Here is a 24,436-nt window from a genome sequence, read left to right as displayed (position 1 = left end):
TTCGGAGGCTAAACAGAAAAAGGAAAAAACTATATCTTGCTTCATAAAAGAAGTTAATGGTTTTTTTTCCGACTATATTTTCTATATCAAAATTCCTTTAAATCGCTTTAAATTTTTTTTGACCGTCTCACTCCAATGGTTTGTGATAACAAAAATATTCTTTTTTTAATTAAAAAAAAACCTTTTTACATCTATTTTAAATTTGAATTCGTTTTTTAAAGTTATTCGTTGGATTTAAATGTAAAAATCTTAATTTTTTGATAGCCCTTACTCTAGTAATTCGTAAAAAAATAAAATAAAATAAAAATAAAAATAGCCAAAATCTCTCTCTCCTTCCTATAAAATTATAACTTTATTTAAAATTACGGCTCTCTTTGTATTTTTTAACAATTTTAAAAGATTCTTTTTTTAAACACTATTAACACTTAGGGATTATTTTCTTACAGATTAATTTTACCCAAAATGAACAAAACAAAAATTCTTTCGCAATTCCAAAATTTAATTCTCCAAACGTATTTAAAAAAAAAAAAATAAAGTCACTAAAATAAAATCCCCTCCTTTAATGGTAAGCTTCCAAATTTAAAAAAAAAATTCTTAAATTTAGATTTTAATTTATTTATAATCAATTTTAGCTGAATATTTAATCATTAAAAAAAATTCCTTCATTCATGAGCCCCAAAATTTTCAGAAAAAAAATCATTTTTCGAAATTGTGATAATATAATAATGTTAAAAATTTTGGTTATTGCTTTTTTTTGTTGAGCAGCATGGCTTCAAATTTTATTTTATCATGAAGATACAAATATAGAACTTTAACATTTTATTCTTTTAAAAATTAATTGCAGACTTTTTTTAACATTTTTTAAAGTTTATTTCCTTTTTTTACAATAATCTCGCAGGGAATAAATTATATAAAATTTTTCATTTTTAAACGCAGATGTAGTTGTAATTTTAATAAAATATACGGAATAAAAATACGTTTCTACTGAGATAGCTTTTATCTATTTCACAGAGTTAAAAAATATATGCCAAAATCGGAAAGAGCCTTTTATATAAGGATATGAAACGGTTTTCACATATTTGTTCTCATTATATGGCAATAACTGTATGCCTCGAATGATTAACTAGAATATTTGTATTTAATTGAAAATCCCCTATACGTTCTTCACCAACAAACAAAAATAAAAGTTTCAAATTAAATGCAAAATTTGTATGCAAAAAACAGTTTAAATTAGACGTCTACACGATTACTTTTGTTTTCGTTTAAATATAATTCGAATAGTAAAAAAAAAAATTGGTTAACTTAAATTTCGACTGTTGTATTTCCGTAACTCATACAAGTGTGGATAAAAAGTAGCATAAAATCAAACTGTAAAGAACTTCTATAGAAAGATAACTTAAATCTCAACAGGTAACGGCAATGTAAATTTAAACGGGAGAGAAAAAAACGTGTAAATTTAATTAACTATTAACCATAAGAAATACGATTATTGGTAAAATCACTGCTCGTTTTGATTCTGAAATTTTGTAGTTAGATTAGATTACATTAGTTATTTTTACGTTAGAATATTTTTAGTTAATTAAAAACATAATGTTTATGGTAAACTCACAGATATCATCAATAATTACATAAATTATTATAACTGTACGCGCGCGTAAATTAAATGCACAAACAAGAATTAAGAAATTTTATTACTAGTGTGACCTTGAAGAGTTTTTAATGACTTTTCCTTACAAGTGAACCATAAACCGTACAAAAGAAAGATGAAAATAAAATTTCTAATTAAAAAAAAGTTAAAAAAACTGTAATATTATAGAGTATTAAATTTTAGTGTTAATCTCTCTCGATTAACACTAAAATTAGACATTACAAAACTGTGGTTAAACCAGTAATTACTTACACGAGCGAGACTTTATTTAGATTAAATCAGAAAAATAGGACTGAACCTTTGCTTAAAGTTGAACGCAGGATTCTTAGAACCTGCATAAACACGAAAATCAGTACAGATTACTGCCTAACAAATTTCTGTACGAAAACTTGGAATCCTTAATTGATACTATGAAAAAGAAGAGAATTTCTTTCTGCGCACACTTATTAAGATTACCGCAGGATAGGATTACTAAAAGAATTATCGATCGATTTTGGTCGATACTAAAAAATCCGCCATTATGGATCAAACAAATTAAAGAAGACATGCAAGAATTAAATTTGACTTACGAAGATTTACTTAATAAATCCGAAAAATTAAAATTTGTTATTAAAGATCCGAATACCGACTTTAAGAACTTTTAATTATACAAAAAGGGTTTATTCAGATGAGGATCGTAAAGCAAGATCATTAAGAACGACTAAATATTGGGAGAAAGTAAAAGCTAAGAACTTAAAGGCCAAAAGATCTGAAAAAAAGACTTGAATTATTCTGACTAAAGTGGTCCTTTGCGGCCTTAAAAGTAAAAAAAAAAAAGTATTAAATATTTTATTATAAAAGTATGTCGATTATCCGAATACCCTTTTTCCGATGGCCAATTAGCCAAGAACATTTATAGTGCTAAAAAAAAACTTTGAAAAATGCTTCCAACAAATGGAAACAACGCAGGGATAGGTGTGTTACATCAGAAGGGGCTTCCCTTGAAAGGAACAAGTTATTGAATTAAATAGGCTTTTTTTTATGAGCGAAAATCGGATATTTATGATAGCACCTGTATGTAAACCGCACATTCTATAAATGTTCTCGTTGAAGGCCGGAAATAGTTTACGCAAAACAAAAACCGTTTTCCGCATTTTCCTTGATAATGTAAACGATGTGTTTATAGTTATTTTTTTTTCTACATTAATTATTTATAAATTAATGTAGAAAGAAACAGGCTTTGGGTTGATATAGAGAGTCATTCACGGGAACTGGATGTTTTTAAAATAATCATAAAAAATAGAATATTTACTTTAAAAAAGTTTTATTGGTACTGAAACACTTGTTAAATCAAAGCATTTGTTACTTACTCATGAACGAAAAATTATGTCCGGCAAGTGATGTCCATTTTGGGCAATACATTGTTGTAGCCTTTCACGGTAACTGGCCTCAATTCTTTGCAGCATATCTACATCAATCTGGGTGACGTGATGACGAATTGCTATCTTTAGGTCCTCCAATGTACGCGGTTTATTGCTGTACATACGCAATTTCAGAAACCCCCACAGAAAAAAATCACAACTACTCAAGTCGGGGGACCGAGGGGGCCAAGGAGGAATGTCGCCGAATCTGGAAACGATCCGCCCCGGAAACAAGTTACGGAGAACAGCCATCGTTGCCCTCGCTGTAGCTCCATCCTCCTGGAATAACACATTTTGAAAATCGATTCCCCGGTTTCGTAACTCAGGGATGAAAAACGTATTTAACATCGCAATGTAACGATCAGCTGTTACAGTTACGGCAGCGTCATTTTCTTCAAAAAAATATGGTCCAATAACACCGACCTTTTCTATTGCACACCAGACACTCACCTTTGGGTTATGAAGTGGTCTCTCGTGAAGCCGATGTGGGTTCTTTCTGCCCGATACCAGCAATTCTGTTTGTTGACGAAGCCAGTCAGATGAAAATAGGCTTCGTCACTCATTAACAATAACAAATTTTCATTTTCTTCAAAAACTGTAAGCATTTGTCGACAAAATTGTAATCGCTGCGTGAAATCTTGCTCGTTTAACTGCTGCACGACGGCTATCTTGTAAGGATGGAAATGCAGGTCTGTATGCAGAATTCGTCTTACCGTACTTGTGCTCATTTGAAGCGCTGCTGAATGCCTCTGAATAGAGCGGCGTGGGCTCTGACAATGGCTTCCCTTACTCGTTCGATGTGCTAGCAGTTCGTCGGGGACCCGGTGGTTTTTTCTTCAATATTGAACCGCTTGTTCGAAGGTTGTTTACCCATCGCAATATTGTGTTACGAGAAGGGACACTTGCATTACGATGGATATTAAACTGACGGCGGAAATCTCGCTGAACAGCAGTTACGGATTCGTCATTTCGCACAAAACTGTCATAGGCGTACAGGCGTTGGTCTAGCGTCCACGGCTCCATCTCAACGACTAAAATGTAAATGCTATGAACAAAGGAAATGTCAGACACTAGCCACGTGCCCCTCCCACCACGAACGCCCGAGTAGAACCCACTTCAAAAACATCTGGTTCCCGTGATTGACCCTGTATATTACATTTTTTTTATTATGGTTTACTGAGAAATTATTGCAGTCTGGCGCATTATTTAATTTTGCTAGACTATAGAAGTTAAAAATAAATTGTGTATTGGCGATAGTTTAATCGAGAGCATGTAATAACTTGTATCATTTATTATTATTATCATCATCATAATTATTTCAACAATATTACTATATAGACAATGCTCGTTATGAAAATATATATCGGTAAACAAATACTATATGTTAAATCAGTAATATTTATCCGAAAAATAAATCCTAATAAAAATCGTAGCAGGGAAAACATATAAAATATGAAAAACATGCCAAAAGATAAAATCGATTATATTTAAATCGATATTAAAATAAATGGATTCTGAAATCATGAATCCTATACAATCTGAACTCCGTGGAATCATAACAGTATAGTATATAAATTAAACAAGATGAAAGGGCTCATTTTATAACAGATAAAATCTGTCCCCTACTCGTATATTACAGAGACTAATATGAATTTATGTATATCGATTCGAAAATGTTACGTGATAAACGCGTTGGCCCGACGTCAACTTATTTTAATAGAACAGAAACAGTGACAGCCATAATTCGAGTTATGTTTCCATATTTATATAAATACCTATTCATACTAAACTCTATTATTATAATGCACATTTGTATGGATTTGTGCGCGCGCACATTTAAAATTCAGTATCAGCTGCTAAATTAATGAATAAAATTAATTAAACTTTGTTACTGTACTAAAACTTACTTGAATACCATAATCTTTTATTCTAAACAGAATATAAAACTTTTAGTAGTAAATGCTAACAAATCTTTCAGGAAAACAATTAATGTTAATATGACAGAATTGGAATAGAAAATTATATAATCCTTTTTATGGGAAAAGGAGGAGTCAAATATATCTTCCGATAAATTCGAAAGTGTATAAAAAAATAGAATGAGTATTAGTTTATTTCTCAATCGCTTTTCCGTTACATTCATTCATTTAATTGTTACAATTATATATATAAAATAAAGCACGAGAAGTTTTAAATAACTTTTCAACAGATAAATATAAAAAAAGAAGTTTAGTTAATGTTCCTACCACGAAACGAACTATTTTTCGGTTTGAGACATTTCATCTCGGTGAAAAGGTCAACGCACATAATTCCCATATATGTAGAGGAGTTAGAAAATTCCGGTGAAATTTTAAATGCGAAAGAGATTCTCCAAAAATAAAACATTTTTCTGAGATATCCTGACGGCAAGTTAACAAGTCCCTTTTTTCGACGAAGCAAGCTAACAAGAATTGCTTATTTGGATACGTTGCGTACACGACTCTTTCCTTAACTACAGGACGGACTGGAGAATGTTATTTGGCAACAAGTTAGTGCGCCTCGGGATCGGCTGAATGACGTTTTCCCCGACAGCGGTCGGCATAAAACCGACGACTGATTTTGTTTGCGGTGGCCTCAAGATCGCCCGATGTGACCCCCGTGTGATTTATTCCTTTGTAATCTTGTGTATGCGACTCCGCTACCTACCGGTCTGCCCGATTTGAGGCACAGGATTGAAGAAGGTGTCGCTTCCATTACTCCAGACAAGTTGGTTAAAGTAAGGGAAGAACTCTTCTGTTCGGTTGATAAGTGCCGCAATTGCAAAAGGTATTTGCAACGAACACTTATAAGGAAGACTATAAGAGTTACCCTTTCATTTTATTCGAGAATCATTATTGTAAATCAAATTAACTAAATCAGATTAACTTTACAATCCGGTATTCCTTTTTATATAGCTGTATGTTTTAAAGTTTATTATTTTTTATGAGATTAGGGGCATCGACTGCTACGATCATTTAGCCTTAATGGAAATTTGTAGCGTATGAAAAAAACCATGCCTGACGTGGATTCAAACCCGCGACGTTCGGATGAAAGGCCAAAACGCCACCGCTAGCACCTGATCAATAGATTAAACAAGCTATTGTTTAATTATTTTGAAATTATTTATTAGTTTATGAATTTTTTTTTTACGATTTATAAGAGCCTAATCTTACCTTGTTTTTATCGATGTTATAGGAGAAACTTAGTAGTGCAACAGGAGTACTTAATAGGACTTAAAGGGGTGAAAAAGTTGATAATTTTTATTCCGTTTGAATTTGTAAATACGGTAACCTAGTTTCAGTTGTTTTTATATTAAAACTCCGCTGATCTCCTGTTTGTGGTGTTGCTTTTATTGAATTGTTAGACATTTTTTTGCACCTCAATTAGTTACGTTGAATACACACGCAACCTATTACGAAGTAAATTCTTAAAAATAAATAGACTGCTGTTTTTAAAAACTTAATTGATAATTTCACGGATGGTGAAAAAGCAAATTAATACGACTACTGTGCGTTTGCATTTTTAAATTTCACTATGTACATTCGACTATTAACATCTACTACAACGATCTAAAAAAGGTTTTGATTACGGTATGGCTGAAATATTTACCGGTACGTAATCTGATTTACGAGCTTCACTGATTTTTATTAATGCTCAAAATTATTTTCTTTTCTTCCGACATATTTATTAAGTAGATTTCATAAGAAATCTACTCCGTAAAATTTCGACATATCATCGCGTTTCACAAACCCCAGACCCCAAAATCACCGTAAGTTCAAAAGTTTATATATATATATATATATACACATTTCACTTTTTTGTGGACAGGATAATTGCCGTAATTTTGCACCACCCGCTTTCAAATTAATAGATAAAATATAACGTCCTGAAATATAAATCTGAGTGGAGTTCATTAATGAACAAAATCGGACGATTGGGATGGAAATTGGGGGGGGGGGTCTTTTTCGAAAAAACAAAATATCGCTATAACGTTTTTATTAAGTAAAATATCGAATTTGTTTAAAGTTCCTACTATTCTTTGGATAAGGGATTAAAACTCATCTAGGTAAAGTTTTTTGATATCACCAACCACTGGCCCAGGGAGTAGAAAAAATGGGGTTTCGAAGACAAAAAAAAAATCATTAATAAGCACAGTATCTTCTTTCTTTTTCCTGTTTGGTCTCCGGTAATTACCTTTCACGTAATACTTCAGAGGATGAATGAGGATGATATGTATGAGTGTAAATGAAGTGTGATCTTGTACAATCTCAGTTCGACAGTTCCTGTGACGTGTAGTTAACTGAAACACAACCGCCAAAAAACACCGGTATCCACGATCTAGTATTCAAATCCGTATAAAAATATTGAAACTTAAGAGTGCCACTTTCATGACCGAGTTCTTTTCACCTTCTACCTTTCATTTATCTTACAGCTTATGACTTCACTTACATCTTATGTGATAATTTTCTTAAACAGCAACAGTAATAATTGAAGAACATAAGAAAGAAGTCGTAATAAGAAAGGGAGTCCGACAAGGATGTTCCCTATCCCCGTTACTTTTTAATCTTTACATGGAACTAGCAGTTAATGATGTTAAAGAACAATTTAGATTCGGAATAACAGTACAAGGTGAAAAGATAAAGATGCTACGATTTGCTGATGATATAGTAATTCTAGCTGAGAATAAAAAGGATTTAGAAGGAACAATGAACGGCATATAGGAAATCCTACGCAAGAACTACCACATGAAAATAAACAAGAACAAAAGAAAAGTAATGAAATGTAGTAGAAATAACAAAGATGGACCACTGAATGTGAAAATAGGAGGAGAAAAGATTATGGAGGTAGAAGAATTTTGTTATTTGGGAAGTAGAATTACTAAAGATGGACGAAGCAGGAGCGATATAAAATGCCGAATAGCACAAGGTAAACGAGCCTTCAGTAAGAAATATAATTTGTTTACGTCAAAAATTAATTTAAATCTCAAGAAAAGATTTTTGAAAGTGTATGTTTGGAGTGTCGCTTTATATGGAAGTGAAACTTGGACGATCGGAGTATCTGAGAAGAAAAGATTAGAAGCTTTTGAAATGTGGTGCTATAGGATAATGTTAAAAATCAGATGGGTGGATAAAGTGACAAATGAAGAGGTATTGCGGCAAATAGATGAAGAAAGAAGCATTTGGAAAAATATAGTTAAAAGAAGAGACAGACTTATAGGTCACATACTAAGGCATCCTGGAATAGTCGCTTTAATATTGGAAGGACAGGTAGAAGGGAAAAATTGTGTAGGCAGGCCACGTTTGGAATGAGTTAAACAAATTGTTAGGGATGTAGGATGTAGAGGGTATACTGAAATGAAACGACTAGCACTAGATAGGGAATCTTGGAGAGCTGCATCAAACCAGTCAAATGACTGAAGACAAAACAAAAAAACAAAAATGTTATGTAATTTTTATTTTAAAAAAATGTATAAATGTAATTTAATAGACGTACAAAGAAGTCATGTGTTGTCTACATCAGATTTTTTTTTGAAAAACCATTTATTAGCTTATTAAGGATTTATTTTTACTGTTACGAATTCCGTCCTCAAAGATGAACCGTGAGGATACGTTTCAATTAAAATTGCCACTGTTTTTGCTGAAACGTCGCTTCAAGTTAAATTTTTTTAACCTATAAAATGCGAATTTTTGTTAAATTTTCTTTGTTTATTCAACTTACCTAATTAAATTCTCTACAAGTTTTTTTTAACGGTTTTACGCGTTTATTACCCATTAAACAATGTAATATTACGTCAAACATATACCAGGGATTTTTACCACGATTAATTGGTTTTCACCCCAGATTTCTCAAAGACTACCGTAGATAGGGTTCTGGGACATACTTTATTCGATTTTTCAGGTCAAAACCATAAGAAATCATTAATTCTGCCCCTCAATTACGTCCTAAAAATTTCAGTACGACCTCATATCACAGTAGCAGCTGAATCCGAGCAAAATCTACCACTAGCCACAATTCGCAAACGAAGTATTTAAGGACGTATGTATATGTGTACTTTTCCACTATTTTCACGGCTAGAATGGGTGATGAAAGTCCTGGAAGAAGCTTTGTGATACGTCCTGTACGTATATGATTCGCTGTGTGTGTGTGTGTGTGTGTGTGTGTGAGTGTACTCGTACATAAATGTATCCTTAACACCTATCATATAGATCCAAGACGAAATTAATTCGTACAAAAATAATTAAGAAAGAAATGATGAAAAACGACCGTCAAATGAATTTACCTAATATATCATAAATTTCGATTATGCTAGACTTTAAAATAACCAATCCATACTTTTTCACATTCGTGAAGAATTTCACCAAACTTGCCAAACACAGTTTTAATGAATAAACACAAAAAATACAATTTTATATACGATATATATTTTTTTTATTTGAAAAGAGAAATCATTGATATTTCAAGATAATCATCCACTACTTATTATATATTTCTCTTCTCGGTTTTAACTTGCGAATATCATTTTAAATAAACCTCAAGAAAATCTTTTTAAAGACAATTCATTAACTATAAAAAAATTTACATATTTTACTATATTTTAGTTGAAGCAGCTTATATCAATCAGATGAGATCGAATACTTTTGAAGCCGAAATGAATGAGCATTTCCGGATGTCACGAAATTATTAGGGATGAAATTGAACCTTGGGACGATACTAAGGTGGTTCTTGAAAAATTAAAAAAAAAAGTTCGTTTTAGCATACATTTGAGATCCTCAATGGAGAATGTAGGACATGAACAGATGTCTCATATCGCGATCCCTCTGTAAACCTATGTCAGATGCCATAACCGTAATGGTTGTACGCAACCTGACACGAGGCATAAATTCTAAAAAAAAACCTCCCAATTCTTGGGGCGATATAGCCGTCTCCTGCCGGGCTTACTAAGGAAAATTAGAAAGAAATTTTCAACCGCTCGCTTAAGATTCATCTTTACCGAATCGCCGATGAATCGTTTTTACAGAATCAAATATACTTCTACGTATCATTACATCGATCCCATTAAAAATTAGATGGAATTGATATCTACAAATGATATCTTTTGCTCTGTTCACCAAAGGGGGCTGTATAGACGACCGTACAATAAACAGGAAACAATACTCCCCTCGTTAAATCATTCTGATATTGCCTCCTGTTCCTTAGGTTCTTCCCGTGAATCACAGGTACAAAAGAGACCGGGATAGAGAGTTTACAGCAACAAATTATTACGCATTTTCTTTTACGGAACTTCTCACATCTAACAGTTTTCCTTATTTAATCGGATTCCTTCTTCGAATTGTTCTGTGAGTTTTACACAGATATCTTAGTAGGGAGATGAATTTCCCTAATAAGGATGTTGGGTGTGGGTAAAGTTTTGTTGGAAATGTATCTAGTCAGGGCCGTTGTACTTTCGGGAATGGCCAATTCTATAGGATGCTGTTACTACCTCCAGTTAACTCGACCAGGAAGGCGCATCGCTTCTATCGATCCGATTCAGGATCAAAGAGGACCTGAAGGATTCTTGGAACGGATTTGTTAGTTTCACTGCTTCTTTAAGTAGATTTCGTTTCATTCTCGCTAACCATCCTACATTTGATTTCGTCTACCATAGAGTTCTATGAGATTTCGCTTAATGCCTGTAAGATCCGAATTAAGACTGAAGATTAACTGGATTTGTAAAATTGCCGTGTCTTTAATATATTTTGTGATTAAAAAACGGGGTGGATTTGCCTACGGACTATTCCAGAGACTCTTCTTTTTCTTTCTGGAGCCGGTAAAAAAATACCAAACCGGGGTGGAGGTGCTTGTGCAGTAAAACCGACCCTTTTGATATACATATTCACTTGTATAATACACACTAGTTAAACGAACACACACCACCATCGGGTAGACTTATTTTCGATTTAGAAAATTTATATAAGCTTCATCACTATGTTTATAAACTTCTTTTTGCGCACAAAACCGGCCTAATTAGATAATATCACGTTTGAATCGAAGTAAAGCCCCTTAGTATTAAAGGTAAATAATTTTAAAAAATGCATATGCAGATGCATAATTTTTATCAAATTAATAAATGTAGAAAGAAAAGATGATTGAAAATAATACGGTATATTCGAAAGTTAAATAAATACAAAGTAAATTTACTATTTAATAACTTAAATTAATTAATTAATTTAATTTAATTAATAAGCGGTGTTAACAAACAAAAAATAAATATAATTATTTCACTCAAAGGAAATTACGCATAAAGAAATAATTATAAGGAAAAAGAACTACAAATAGAGTAAACTATAAATTATGCAATTCTATATGACGGGAAATCAATAAAAAATATTCATTATTATTATTGAAAAAAAAAATAAGTTGATGTGAATAATAAAAATTACGTGCATTAATGAATGATTGGACAATAAACCGACCGTTTACTTTTAGTCTGTTTATAAACGATAAAAACGTAACAAAAAATAATATAAAAAATAATTTTTATGAAAAATAAAAGAATGATTTGCCCTTATTAAATCATTATTTATATTAACTAATTTACAAAGCCGCCGTCAAAAATCAGTACCGATGGATATTCTGAATATTCTTGGAATATGTAGATCTTAAAATTTAACTTCCGAATAATAATTAAGTTAAAAAAATAAACATTTCTGAAATGGTAAACAATATTTTAAATGAAAAATAATAAGAAAATGGCGGTATTTCTGCTGAACTTCCCAACATTAGCGTACAGCTTAAAACATAAATTTCCTCTCTGTGGTGAGATTGAAAAAAATTATTACTTCAGGACGTTATTACAGCCGTATCAATAAGAATAACCAGATATAATTTATAGACCCACCGGGTTGGTCTAGTGGTGAACGCGTCTTCCCAAATCAGCTGATTTGGAAGTCGAGAGTTCCAGCGTTCAAGTCTTAGTAAAGCCAGCTATTTTTACACGGACTTCAATACCAGATCGTGGATACCGGTGTTCTTTGGTGGGTTGGGTTTCAATTAACCACACATCTCAGAAATGGTCGAACTGAGAATGTACAAGACTACACTTTATTTACACTACACAGGATGATATGTATATCATCCTCTTAAGTATTATCTGAACGGTAGTTACCGGAGGCTAAACAGGAAAAAGAAAGAAAGATATAATTTATATTAAAAATGTGTCACAATTACAAGAAAAACACATTCTATTCAAAAACGGTTAAAATTTCACTTACCAAGTTATGAACGTTCTATATGGACTCCGTTTGCCGCACGGGTAATATCATGGCAATTACTGAATTCTTCCACAACACGTCGCAGACAGGCTTTTGTTGCATAAGTTATTTCAGCTATGATTCTGGTTTTCAGTTCATCCAAATCGGCAAACGATGAAAAATAAACACTTTTTTCAGGTATCCCCACAAGAAAAAAAGTCGCAAAGTATAATGTCAGGGGATCTCAGGGGCCGAGAGCTAGTAACAAATATTGGGCTTCCGTACGCCCTATCCAGTGTCGAGGGGATGTTTCATTCAGAAACCGATCTACTTCGTCTCGCTGAAAAATGAGTTCTTCAGTCTTCATTTTTGTAGAAAAAGACTGTCCGGTAGCATCTTAAGATTAAGAATAATATGATACTATGTTTTCCTCAAAAAATAAAGGGCCATAAATTTTTTTAAACGAAACCGCACAAAAACATTAACTTTTGGTGAATCTCCCTCCTGCTGTACGATCTCGTGGGGATTCTCACGCCCACTATGTATGGGGCTTGACACCCGTACACAAGGAGTTTCCGGCAACTCCTTGAACAAGCCTATGACGATGAAACATTCATACAAAGAATCGTAAGGGGAGACGAAAGCTAGGTTTACGGCTACAACATTGAGACAAAAGTTCAATCATCAAAATCACAAAAATCGCTGCTAACACTTAAACATATTGTAGTCAGATAACAATAATACGAAAACTAAATGAGATATCAACAATCCAAGAACATATGGTTACAGAGGAGGTTATGCGGAACACAATGCTGCCAACCGCACGTCACTAAATATCTCCGATGGCGCGTAATTAAAAAAGTTCGGTTATTTGTTGAACAAATCTCGTATATATTGAATATTTGTTGAGCAACCGTTTACCTGATTACGGGCGACTCATTAATTACTGTAAGAAAGTATTTACGTTCCGACATATATTTATTTCGGTCAACGTAAAACTGTCGATCACAAATCTGCTGCTTCAACCGGATTAATATGCTCCGATCTCCCAAGGAGCTATAAGAAATACGGACACCCAACATCTGGTTGGAGTCCAGAGTTTACTTTCGAGTAGGGATACAAGTTTCTTTCGGATGCTATACCGATTGCCTTTTCTTATCACCCACATCCCTTTTTCTTCTACTATATTCTTCTTTCCAATTATCAGTTCCGCGGGAATAGTTTTGACCCCGCTAATTCTGTGCTGCGGCTGCCTGGGACAACATCTTGATAACTGCGCATAAGTAACACAGTTTAATAGGCCTAGTTACAGTTAGGTTTACAGAGTAATTACATGTTTGAGTTTTAGTTATCGTTTACAGAAGGTTTTCTTATTTACGATTATTTTTACAATCAAATTTAATGTGAGAACAAGATCAAATCTCTCTCATACCTATTCTAACCTGAAGTCCTCGATCTGATGATATTCAAACCTGATGCGCAAAAGAATCGAAACCAACATCAACAGGTACGGAATTGTTGCTCTGCGAAATCGTCGGATAATCAGCCGGACCGTAAGTGTTCTTGATGTATCAACTATGGCGAGCAGGAAGTGCTTATCTACCGATACGAAATGTATGTTTTCGGTCCGATAGTTCCCGCTAAGCCAAACGGTTAAAGTGCCTATCGGATATATTCGGGTCTGGTATTTTTACTTTCCTAGTATCACACCTCTACGCTCATAAGCTCTATGCTGCAAGGATGGTATGGTTTTAACTGTAAAAAAATGGGGTCTGCGTTTTCTGCATTTCACAACTTTCATAACCCAGGGGTCCCCCCCCAAAAAAGTGGAAGTAATGTTCGTACGTACGTGCGTTGGTGTGTTTGAAGTGTAATAATTTATACAGGGAAAACGATTTTGATGAAATTTTGTACATTGACTCTTGTATATGGAGAAATTTGTTGGTAAAATTTTGGGGTCAATATCTCCGGTCCCAAAATTTTGCAAACATAATCTCAAATTATATTAAGATGTATGCATACTTGTCTTAAGATTTTTAAAGAAATTTTCCACCAAAGTTCTCCCTTTTCGAAAAATTCAGAAAATCAATCTTTTAATTTATTGCATATTTTTAACCGATTTTTTTTATGTCTTTCTAGGCATAATAGAACAAGTGACCCAAAAAAACTTTCGGGCAATATTGAGGACGGGGAGCGGAGAGTTTAAAAATATCGATTTTTTGAAATTTTTAAAACTGTTTTTGATTTATTTTCAAGTATCATTATTTTTTCACTATAAAGAATAAATAATCAACGTCAGGAAAAGTATTACAACTTTATTGTCAGCCTTTTTTTTTTTTAAATACAAAAATATTTATTCGACCGTTAAGCAACGCTAGTTATGTATTTTTGAAAATAAAAGTATGTTAGGAGATTTTCGAAAATGTCTACTACTTTTCTGGTTCTTTCAGGTTTAAAAATGGTACACGTTAATCTCTCACAATTTCTACTATCCCAACACAGCTTATTTATAATTAACCGATGGACATGAGAAGATGTATAACGTAATGATATTACATTATAATAATTTGATCACTAAATCTCCACACGTTCTACTAATCTTACCTATACATTTCCGATATTTATAATAGCAATACGGAAAAATGATAAAACCGTTAATAACCAACAGCCAAAACGGCCGTGATCAATGTCATTAGATCGTAAATAGAATTCTGTTCGAGTAATTTCTACTAGGAATACATCAGTATTATTTTATATATATATATATATATATATATATATATATAAAATAAGGTTAATTTTTATGATTTTTTATAAACTTTTAACAATATTATTTTGCTAAGTGACGTAGTTAACAATAAATTGCTCCTTCCAGCTAAACTAATTTTTGCATTAGCTTTAAATGTATATACAAGTACAGGGCGTTTCATAATGTTCTTAGTAGTTACAAATATTCAGTACAAAAAAAGTATTTTACTTACCTAAATGAAAGTTGTACGAGGTGATGCAGGGACTCAAACGTTTTTTGTTAAAATCTATAAATGTTCAATATGTGTTCCTCTGATGACACAGCAAACATCAACACGAAAGTCTAGCTCTTGCCAAAATCGTTCTAACATGTCATTTTCGGTAGAGTTGAATGGATTGATTTTGCGATCCTTTAGCTCAGCGATATCGTGCGGCATCGGTGGGATAAACACCGTATCTTTCACGTAACCCCAGAGAAAGAAATTACATGGCGTGAGGTCTGGTGATCTTGGTGGCCGCAGCATAATGTGTTGGTCTTCTTCAGACGCACATCCTATCCAGCGCCGAGGCAATGTTGTGTTAAGGTACTGTCGAACCTCGTTATGCAAACGGGCAGGACAACCATCTTGCTGAAAAATGAAGTCGTTGAGTAGCTGAGGTGTAAGCAATAATTGTAACATATCCAGGTATATCATGCCGGTTACTGTCGTTTCCATAAAAAAGAACGGCCCATACACTGCCTCACGAGAGATCGCACAAAAACGTTTACTTTCGGAGAATCCCGACTGTGTTCCACATAAGCGTGTTGGTTTTCAGTTCCCCAAACTAGCACGTTATGACGGTTTACTTTGCCGCTAATATGGAAAGAAGCTTCATCGCTGAAAATTATATTGTTTAGAAAGCCTTCATCTAACAACATCTTTTCCTGTAACTGTAAACAAAAATCGAGCCTACGTGTATTTAGCTCCATCAGAAAGACGCCGGATTAATTGAAGACGGTACGGTTTGCATAATAAACGTTTATGGAGAACTCTCCACACTGTTGTTTTCGGAATTCCTAAACCTCTGCCTGCAGCCGTAGTCGATTTTGACGGCCTGCGAATGAAACTTGCACGCACACGTTCGACATTGACTTCTGAGTTTGATGGACAACCGGTTGATTTTCGCTTGCACAAGGGACCGGTTACACTGAATTGTCATTTGGTGGCTCCTTAAGAAATTTCAACCAAAATTTACTAACTACCTAGTATACGTGGAAAAAACTATTTCAAGTACTCTTTCATAAAGTACTTGTTTTATTCGTATGAGTGAAATAGTTTTTTTCTAATGAATTTTCGAAACTTCGAAGAACATTATGAAACACTCTATATATGTATGTATGTATGTATGTATGTATAAACCCTACACGTTTTCAGATACACCATATTACGTATTCTATTTTGAAACAAATAACAATAAAACAATCACAATTGATTATATTGAATGACTTTCGCCGTCATACACGTATGTGCGCGCGGACAAACAACAAACAAACAAACACACACACACACACACACACACACACACACACACACACACAGAGGGAGAGAGAGAGAGAGAGAGAGAGAGAGATAAGCTTTATATAAACAAAACATTAAACACGGAAAACACATCATTCAATGTCAGCGACGCGTGAATCTACAATCGCGAATTTATAGTCCCTATACAAATCCCTTTGTTTTATTACAAAACCACATTCACACACAAGTAAATATGGAAGCATTCAAAAGAGTTACAGAAAGCACTAAAACATGTTTGTGTAAATGTGTGTGTGTGTGTGTGTGTGCGCGCGCGCGCGCGCGTGTAAGAGAGAGAGAGAGAGAGAGAGACAGACTGTTTATTTGCGAGGTCTGGAAAGAAAGGGTAATTTTACCTTGTTACATTATAAATAGTACAAGCGGATTTAATGGAAAGACCAACAACCCCTTCGGTTACAGAAGACAATCCATATTTACTCTTTAACACTCCCGTCAGCACACCTCACATCACATACACATACACGCAGGGATTTCATTTTACATAGAATCTATAAGAGCACTAAAAAATTTACTTAAGGTTATCTAACTATTTAGAAAATAATGTATGCATATTTGAAAGTCACGCTGAAGTTAGCACCGAGCCCTTACCCGAATAAGGTTGACAGTATAAAACCATTTTATAACTACGAACTCATATCAAATTAAAAATAATTTTATGAAAATGTTTTAGATTTATTTCAAAATTAGTAAAGAAGATATGTACAAAAACTTGTGCAATATCAAACCAGAAGTTCTGTATTTTGTCCTACCTACAAAGGTAGTTCGGAAAATTCACGGGGTTGCACAAAGATGGCGCGAGTATGAGAAAATGACTACGATACTTGACAAGTACAATTCTTTTAGATGGCGTGCTGCGAAGTTTCATACGCGTGTGTTTAGTCGCTAGTTTCTGACGATCGAGTAAAGCAAATAATTTTGACATTTCCTGAAAAACGGGAAAAAATTGAAATTCGAGCTTTGATAAGGTATTTTATTTTAAAAGGTTTAACCTTGACGGAAATATAAAAAGAGATGCAAAAAAAAATCCAGTTTAAAGGGTTCTTCCCCTCCGTTTTCGACGGTAAAATAGTGGACTGCTGAATTTAAACGCGATCCTACATCCGTTCAAGATTATGAACGCTCGGGACGCCAAAAAACTGTTACGACCGTCTCAAGTATCCACAATGCCGTAATAAATGATCGCCGATTGAAGATAGCAAGCTTGTTGACATGTACGAAAAAGTTTTCCGTTCGATACGTACTGCGTTTGTTAACAGTGGTCCAAGAACACATCTGATTGAACACTTCTCAAGGATGTTTAGACTGATTTAAACGCGGTTCAGCCGAATTTCTTCGACGTTTTACAACAGCAGATAAATCATGGATTCACCATTACCCGCTACATGATATTACGACTATACGGATAATGTACTCCCACAGTTGAAAATTGTTCTCTACTGCGCATGACGTCACTCACTGACAACTGCTAACCCGCGCCATAAGTTATTGTGTAGTATACCCGCAGTATATAAGGTAGTACCTTAGCCTGAATCGCAATCGTGATTCGTGTCCTTCTGTGCCTGATTTACTTATTGTTTTTTATTCTAATTTTAGCGGTGTATTGTTTGTACGCGTGTAAAATCTATGAATGCGTGTCTGTTGTGAGTTTGAACGCGGTTGAATAATTTTACGAATTCTAAACGGTGATGTGTGCTGTTTTTGGGTGCAATAACAATAAAACCTCAAAAATAACAGTTATACAGTTGATAAGAAGGTTGTGTTTCAGTCATTCCTAAAAGATGGTACCAAAAAAAATCTGAGTAAATAAATGCGGTAGACAAAACAATTTGAATGCCGTCAACGCGACAATTTGTAGCATACATTTTAGATTCGATCACTACGAACGAGACTTACAAATTGAACTTTTAAATTATGAACCGCCTAGAAAAAATTAAAAAAAGATGCTTTTCGTAACGAGTACTTACCTAAAACAGGAACTGACAGTAGATTAACTGGTTCAGGGAACGTACGTAGTGAAATCAGAGAAAGGAAGAAACAAGTAAATGAGGTACTATCAAATAAAAAAATGTTGCTTCATCAAAAAATGACGAACCTTCATCAGTGAACGCTGAAGAGAAAAATCTCACCATGACGGGTTCTCAGAGAGCCGAAAGCATTGTACATCTACAGAAGGTGAAAACCCCAAGCTGCTTAGTGAACTAAATAATATCAAGATGGAAAACAAACATTTACAGGAGGAATGTCAAAATTAAAATGAGAAAATTATTCACTGAAACAGCAAGATTTACTCCAGGCCAAATGCAATAAATGAGAAAGAGCGTTGAAATCAATCAAACTAAACGCATAAAGCGGTCTTTTGCAGATATTTCCAAGTCATTGCCTTTACACTCAGTTGAGCCATGTGTTTATACTTTATTCCCACACTTGAAAACCTCTTACCTCTATACCTCTTGAAACAGAAATATCCACTACCGGCAGGTTCGACTTTTAAAAAAAATGGGCGAGCAAATTTACAATCACTCCGGGTGTGCTAAGTGTCGTTAAGTATTTTGAAGGACTGCCTATTCAAACCCATTTTAAACGGTTTGTGTCCTCATAGCGGATGAAATAAAGGTGAAAGAACAATAAGAGTATTACGATAAAAGTCGATACGCATCAACAACCCGCTAAATATGTCCAAGTGTTCAAAATTCGCGGTTTATTAAAAAATTGGAAGCAGTCTGTTTTTGTGATTATGAATGCAAACTTTCGAAACACGATATTTTTAACATAATATCTCACTTAAAGACTACTGGATTCAACATCGTGGCCATAAATTCTGACTTAGGAGGTGGGAAACATGATTTGTGGAATGAACTGAGGGTTAATATGAAGAATAATTATTTTTCAAATCCTGTTAATGAAGGGAAAATTTATGTATCTGGTGATGCTCCACAACTCCTTAAACTTTTACGAAATCACTTTTTGGATTCTGGGTTGTCAATGAAAAAATGATAACAAAAGTTACTCTCGTTGAACTAATGGAGAAAACTGGGTCTTCAGCTATAAATATTTCGCATAAATTTTCTGATCACTAGTTGACTGTAACAGGTATAGAAAGGCAAAAAGTGAAATTAGCTACCCAGCTGTTCTCTCACACCAATTCATACCTTAAATAGAGTAAGGTCCTCAGGTCTTCTGCAAAGTGAAAACTGGAAAGAGCCGTCACCTTTCTTGAAGTTGGTGAACGACTGGTATATGACGTTTTCAATTCTAAACTACCAAGAATTGATTCCAGGAAGAGAATGACTGCGTACGGAATGGCATTAAAAAATCCAAAATAAAATCCTCCTTGATTTAGAGTCAACGCTGAAGACGATGGGAATCGGACAATAGTTAGTTGGTCTCTTACAATTTCAAAAAGGAATCCCTTTGATTATTAATTCACTATGAATGCTATTTAAAGATATGTAAGCTAAATAAAAAATTAGCTACATAATAACGAACAGGGTAAATCAGGACATCCTGAAGGGTTTTTGTAGCATCATGAGATTACAATGGAGGACTAAACATCATCCTTCACCGCTAAAATTTAAATACAGATTAAGAAATTACATTATTGAAAGATATGACGGGGTTATATCTTCAGCAGCAAATGTAGAAGATAAAACAGACAACGGTGAAATCACAGTTACCGAAAATACTTTACGTTCTGTAACATCACTGCACCCATAAGAATGACAACTCAAATGAAGAAACGACGATCACCGCAAATAAATTTCTTGATTTAATTGTCGACGTCGTGAAGGTTAATGAAGAGTACAAGGACATCGCCAAAATCGTAAACAATGGGTTACGAAGTGTTGGCGGATTCGTCGTCAACAAATTTAAGAATAACGGTGATACAGTTACTACTAATTGCGGTAGATGCCGACGTCGAGCGATTGTCATAGGAGTGGTTACACAAACCATCTACGGATTTTTTACAAAATCTTTCAAAATTGTGGAAAATTTTTCAAAGAACAGAGTTAGCGCGTAAAGAAAATTTTATCAAATCTCTACTTGAACAATTCAGATTTTAATGCCCCAGAAGACGTAAAAAACTTTTCTTTAGAACCGTTATGTTTTTTTTTCCATTAAGAAACGTAATAGTAACGTAACTGACGGCAAATCACGGAAAAGAAAACTTCAGAAGACAATTTCGAAATACTGCTATTTACCTAATAAATATCTAACCTTTTTCGCGTTTACTCTTAACGTAAATTACTTTTTCATTTATATATCTTTTAACACTTCAATTATGCTGTTGAACACTTGAAAGAAATTGTGATTAGTGATAATGAAAACATAATCATAGCAATTAGTGAAAAAAATACTATTTACAATATATAAAATATTTTTTTTTTTTTTTTTTGTCTTCAGTCATTTGACTGGTTTGATGCAGCTCTCCAAGATTCCCTATCTAGTGCTAGTCGTTTCATTTCAGTATACCCTCTACATCCTACATCCCCAACAATTTGTTTTACATACTCCAAACGTGGCCTGCCTACACAATTTTTCCCTTCTACCTGTCCTTCCAATATTAAAGCGACTATTCCAGGATGCCTTAGTATGTGGCCTATAAGTCTGTCTCTTCTTTTAACTATATTCTTCCAAATGCTTCTTTCTTCATCTATTTGCCGCAATACCTCTTCATTTGTCACTTTATCCACCCATCTGATTTTTAACATTCTCCTATAGCACCACATTTCAAAAGCTTCTAATCTTTTCTTCTCAGATACTCCGATTGTCCAAGTTTCACTTCCATATAAAGCGACACTCCAAACATACACTTTCAAAAATCTTTTCCTGAGATTTAAATTAATTTTTGATGTAAACAAATTATATTTCTTACTGAAGGCTCGTTTAGCTTGTGCTATTCGGCATTTTATATCGCTCCTGCTTCGTCCATCTTTAGTAATTTTACTTCCCAAATAACAAAATTCTTCTACCTCCATAATCTTTTCTCCTCCTATTTTCACATTCAGTGGTCCATCTTTGTTATTTCTACTACATTTCATTACTTTTGTTTTGTTCTTGTTTATTTTCATGCGATAGTTCTTGCGTAGGACTTCATCTATGCCGTTCATTGTTTCTTCTAAATCCTTTTTACTCTCGGCTAGAATTACTATATCATCAGCAAATCGTAGCATCTTTATCTTTTCACCTTGTACTGTTACTCCGAATCTAAACTGTTCTTTAACATCATTAACTGCTAGTTCCATGTAAAGATTAAAAAGTAACGGAGATAGGGAACATCCTTGTCGGACTCCCTTTCTTATTAGGGCTTCTTTCTTATGTTCTTCAATTGTTATTGTTGCTGTTTGGTTCCTGTACATGTTAGCAATTGTTCTTCTATCTCTGTATTTGAACCCTAATTTTTTTAAAATGCTGAACATTTTATTCCAATCTACGTTATCGAAAGCCTTTTCTAGGTCTATAAACGCCAAGTATGTTGGTTTGTTTTTCTTTAATCTTCCTTCTACTATTAATCTGAGGCCTAAAATTGCTTCCCTTGTCCCTATACTTTTCCTGAAACCAAATTGGTCTTCTCCTAACACTTCTTCCACTCTCCTCTCAATTCTTCTGTATAAAATTCTAGTTAAGATTTTTGATGCATGACTAGTTAAACTAATTGTTCTGTATTCTTCACATTTATCTGCCCCTGCTTTCTTTGGTATCATAACTATAACACTTTTTTTGAAGTCTGACGGAAATTCCCCTTTTTCATAAATATTACACACCAGTTTGTATAATCTATCAATCGCTTCCTCACCTGCACTGCGCAGTAATTCTACAGGTATTCCGTCTATTCCAGGAGCCTTTCTGCCATTTAAATCTTTTAATGCTCTCTTAAATTCAGATCTCAGTATTGTTTCTCCCATTTCATCCTCCTCAACTTCCTCTTCTTCCTCTATAACACCATTTTCTAATTCATTTCCTCCGTATAACTCTTCAATATATTCCACCCATCTATCGACTTTACCTTTCGTATTATATATTGGTGTACCATCTTTGTTTAACACATTATTAGATTTTAATTTATTTACCCCAAAATTTTCCTTAACTTTCCTGTATGCTCCGTCAATTTTACCAATGTTCATTTCTCTTTCCACTTCTGAACACTTTTCTTTAATCCACTCTTCTTTCGCCAGTTTGCATTTCCTATTTATAGCATTTCTTAATTGCCGATAGTTCCTTTTACTTTCTTCATCATTAGCATTCTTATATTTTCTACGTTCATCCATCAGCTGCAATATATCGTCTGAAACCCAAGGTTTTCTACCAGTTCTCTTTATTCCGCCTAAGTTTGCTTCTGCTGATTTAAGAATTTCCTTTTTAACATTCTCCCATTCTTCTTCTACATTTTCTACCATATCTTTTTTACTCAGACCTCTTGCGATGTCCTCCTCAAAAATCTTCTTTACCTCCTCTTCCTCAAGCTTCTCTAAATTCCACCGATTCATCTGACAACTTTTCTTCAGGTTTTTAAACCCCAATCTACATTTCATTATCACCAAATTATGGTCGCTATCAATGTCTGCTCCAGGGTAAGTTTTGCAGTCAACGAGTTGATTTCTAAATCTTTGCTTAACCATGATATAATCTATCTGATACCTTCCAGTATCGCCTGGCTTTTTCCAAGTGTATATTCTTCTATTATGATTTTTAAATTGGGTGTTGGCAATTACTAAATTATACTTCGTGCAAAACTCTATAAGTCGGTCCCCTCTTTCATTCCTTTTGCCCAGCCCGTATTCACCCACTATATTTCCTTCCTTGCCTTTTCCAATGCTTGCATTCCAATCTCCAACTATTATTAAATTTTCATCTCCCTTTACGTGTTTAATTGCTTCATCAATCTCTTCGTATACACACTCTACCTCATCATCATCATGGGCGCTTGTAGGCATATAAACGTTAACAATCGTTGTCGGTTTAGGTTTTGATTTTATCCTTATTACAATGATTCTATCGCTATGCGTTTTGAAATACTCCACTCTCCTCCCTATCTTCTTGTTCATCACGAAACCTACTCCTGCCTGCCCATTATTTGAAGCTGAGTTAATTACTCTAAAATCACCTGACCAAAAGTCGCCTTCCTCTTCCCACCGAACCTCACTAATTCCTACTATATCCACATTCACCCTATCCATTTCCCTTTTTAAATTTTCTAGCCTACCAACCTTTTTTAAGCTTCTAACATTCCACGCTCCGACTCGTAGAATGTTATTTTTTAATTTTCTGGTGACCCCTTCCTTAGTAGTCCCCACCCGGAGATCCGAACGGGGGACTATTTTACCTCCGGAATATTTTACCAAGGAAGGCGCCTCCATTGTTGCTATGTGAAAATGCAGAGAGCCACATTTTCTTGGAAAAAAAGCAGCTGTAGTTTTCCATTGCTTTCAGCTGCGCAGTACTCAGAGGACTGAGTGATGTTGATACGGCCGTTTAAGTCATTGTGACTCACGCCCCTAACAACTACTGAAAGAGCTGCTGCCCTCTTTCAGGAATCATTCCTTAGTCTGGCTCTCAACAGATACCTCTCCGATATGGTTGCACCTTCTATATACCCCTATATAAAATATAGCAGAAGTATAGGCCTACTCGTAACTAGGACATGAGATGTGCAATTATCTGTTTTACCTTGGATATTTTCAAGAATAGTCATTCATCATCATTTATAAATAATATGTAATAATTTTAAAGTTAAATAACAATACAGATGTAGGATAACGATAACATGTTTTGTCAATTACTTTTTGAATCAGGGCTTATAATAAATAGTAGCTAATTTCC

At 34.1% G+C, this 24,436-nt stretch overlaps 2 protein-coding genes across 3 annotated transcripts in view; one reads left to right on the top strand and one right to left on the bottom strand.

The window, feature by feature from the left end:
• The window catches only part of LOC142327401 (1-acyl-sn-glycerol-3-phosphate acyltransferase beta-like), a 273,953-nt gene that overhangs the window by 995 nt on the left and 248,522 nt on the right, over window positions 1-24,436 (top strand). The gene's annotated exons all lie outside the window — the stretch shown is intronic.
• LOC142327402 (1-acyl-sn-glycerol-3-phosphate acyltransferase alpha-like) overlaps window positions 1-24,436 on the bottom strand; it is a 209,630-nt gene that overhangs the window by 105,187 nt on the left and 80,007 nt on the right. The gene's annotated exons all lie outside the window — the stretch shown is intronic.

Source organism: Lycorma delicatula, chromosome 7 (assembly GCF_047948215.1).
Source record: "Lycorma delicatula isolate Av1 chromosome 7, ASM4794821v1, whole genome shotgun sequence".
Taxonomy (NCBI): domain Eukaryota; kingdom Metazoa; phylum Arthropoda; class Insecta; order Hemiptera; family Fulgoridae; genus Lycorma; species Lycorma delicatula.
Note: the sequence above shows the minus strand (reverse complement) of the source record. Positions and strands in the feature narration are given on the sequence as shown.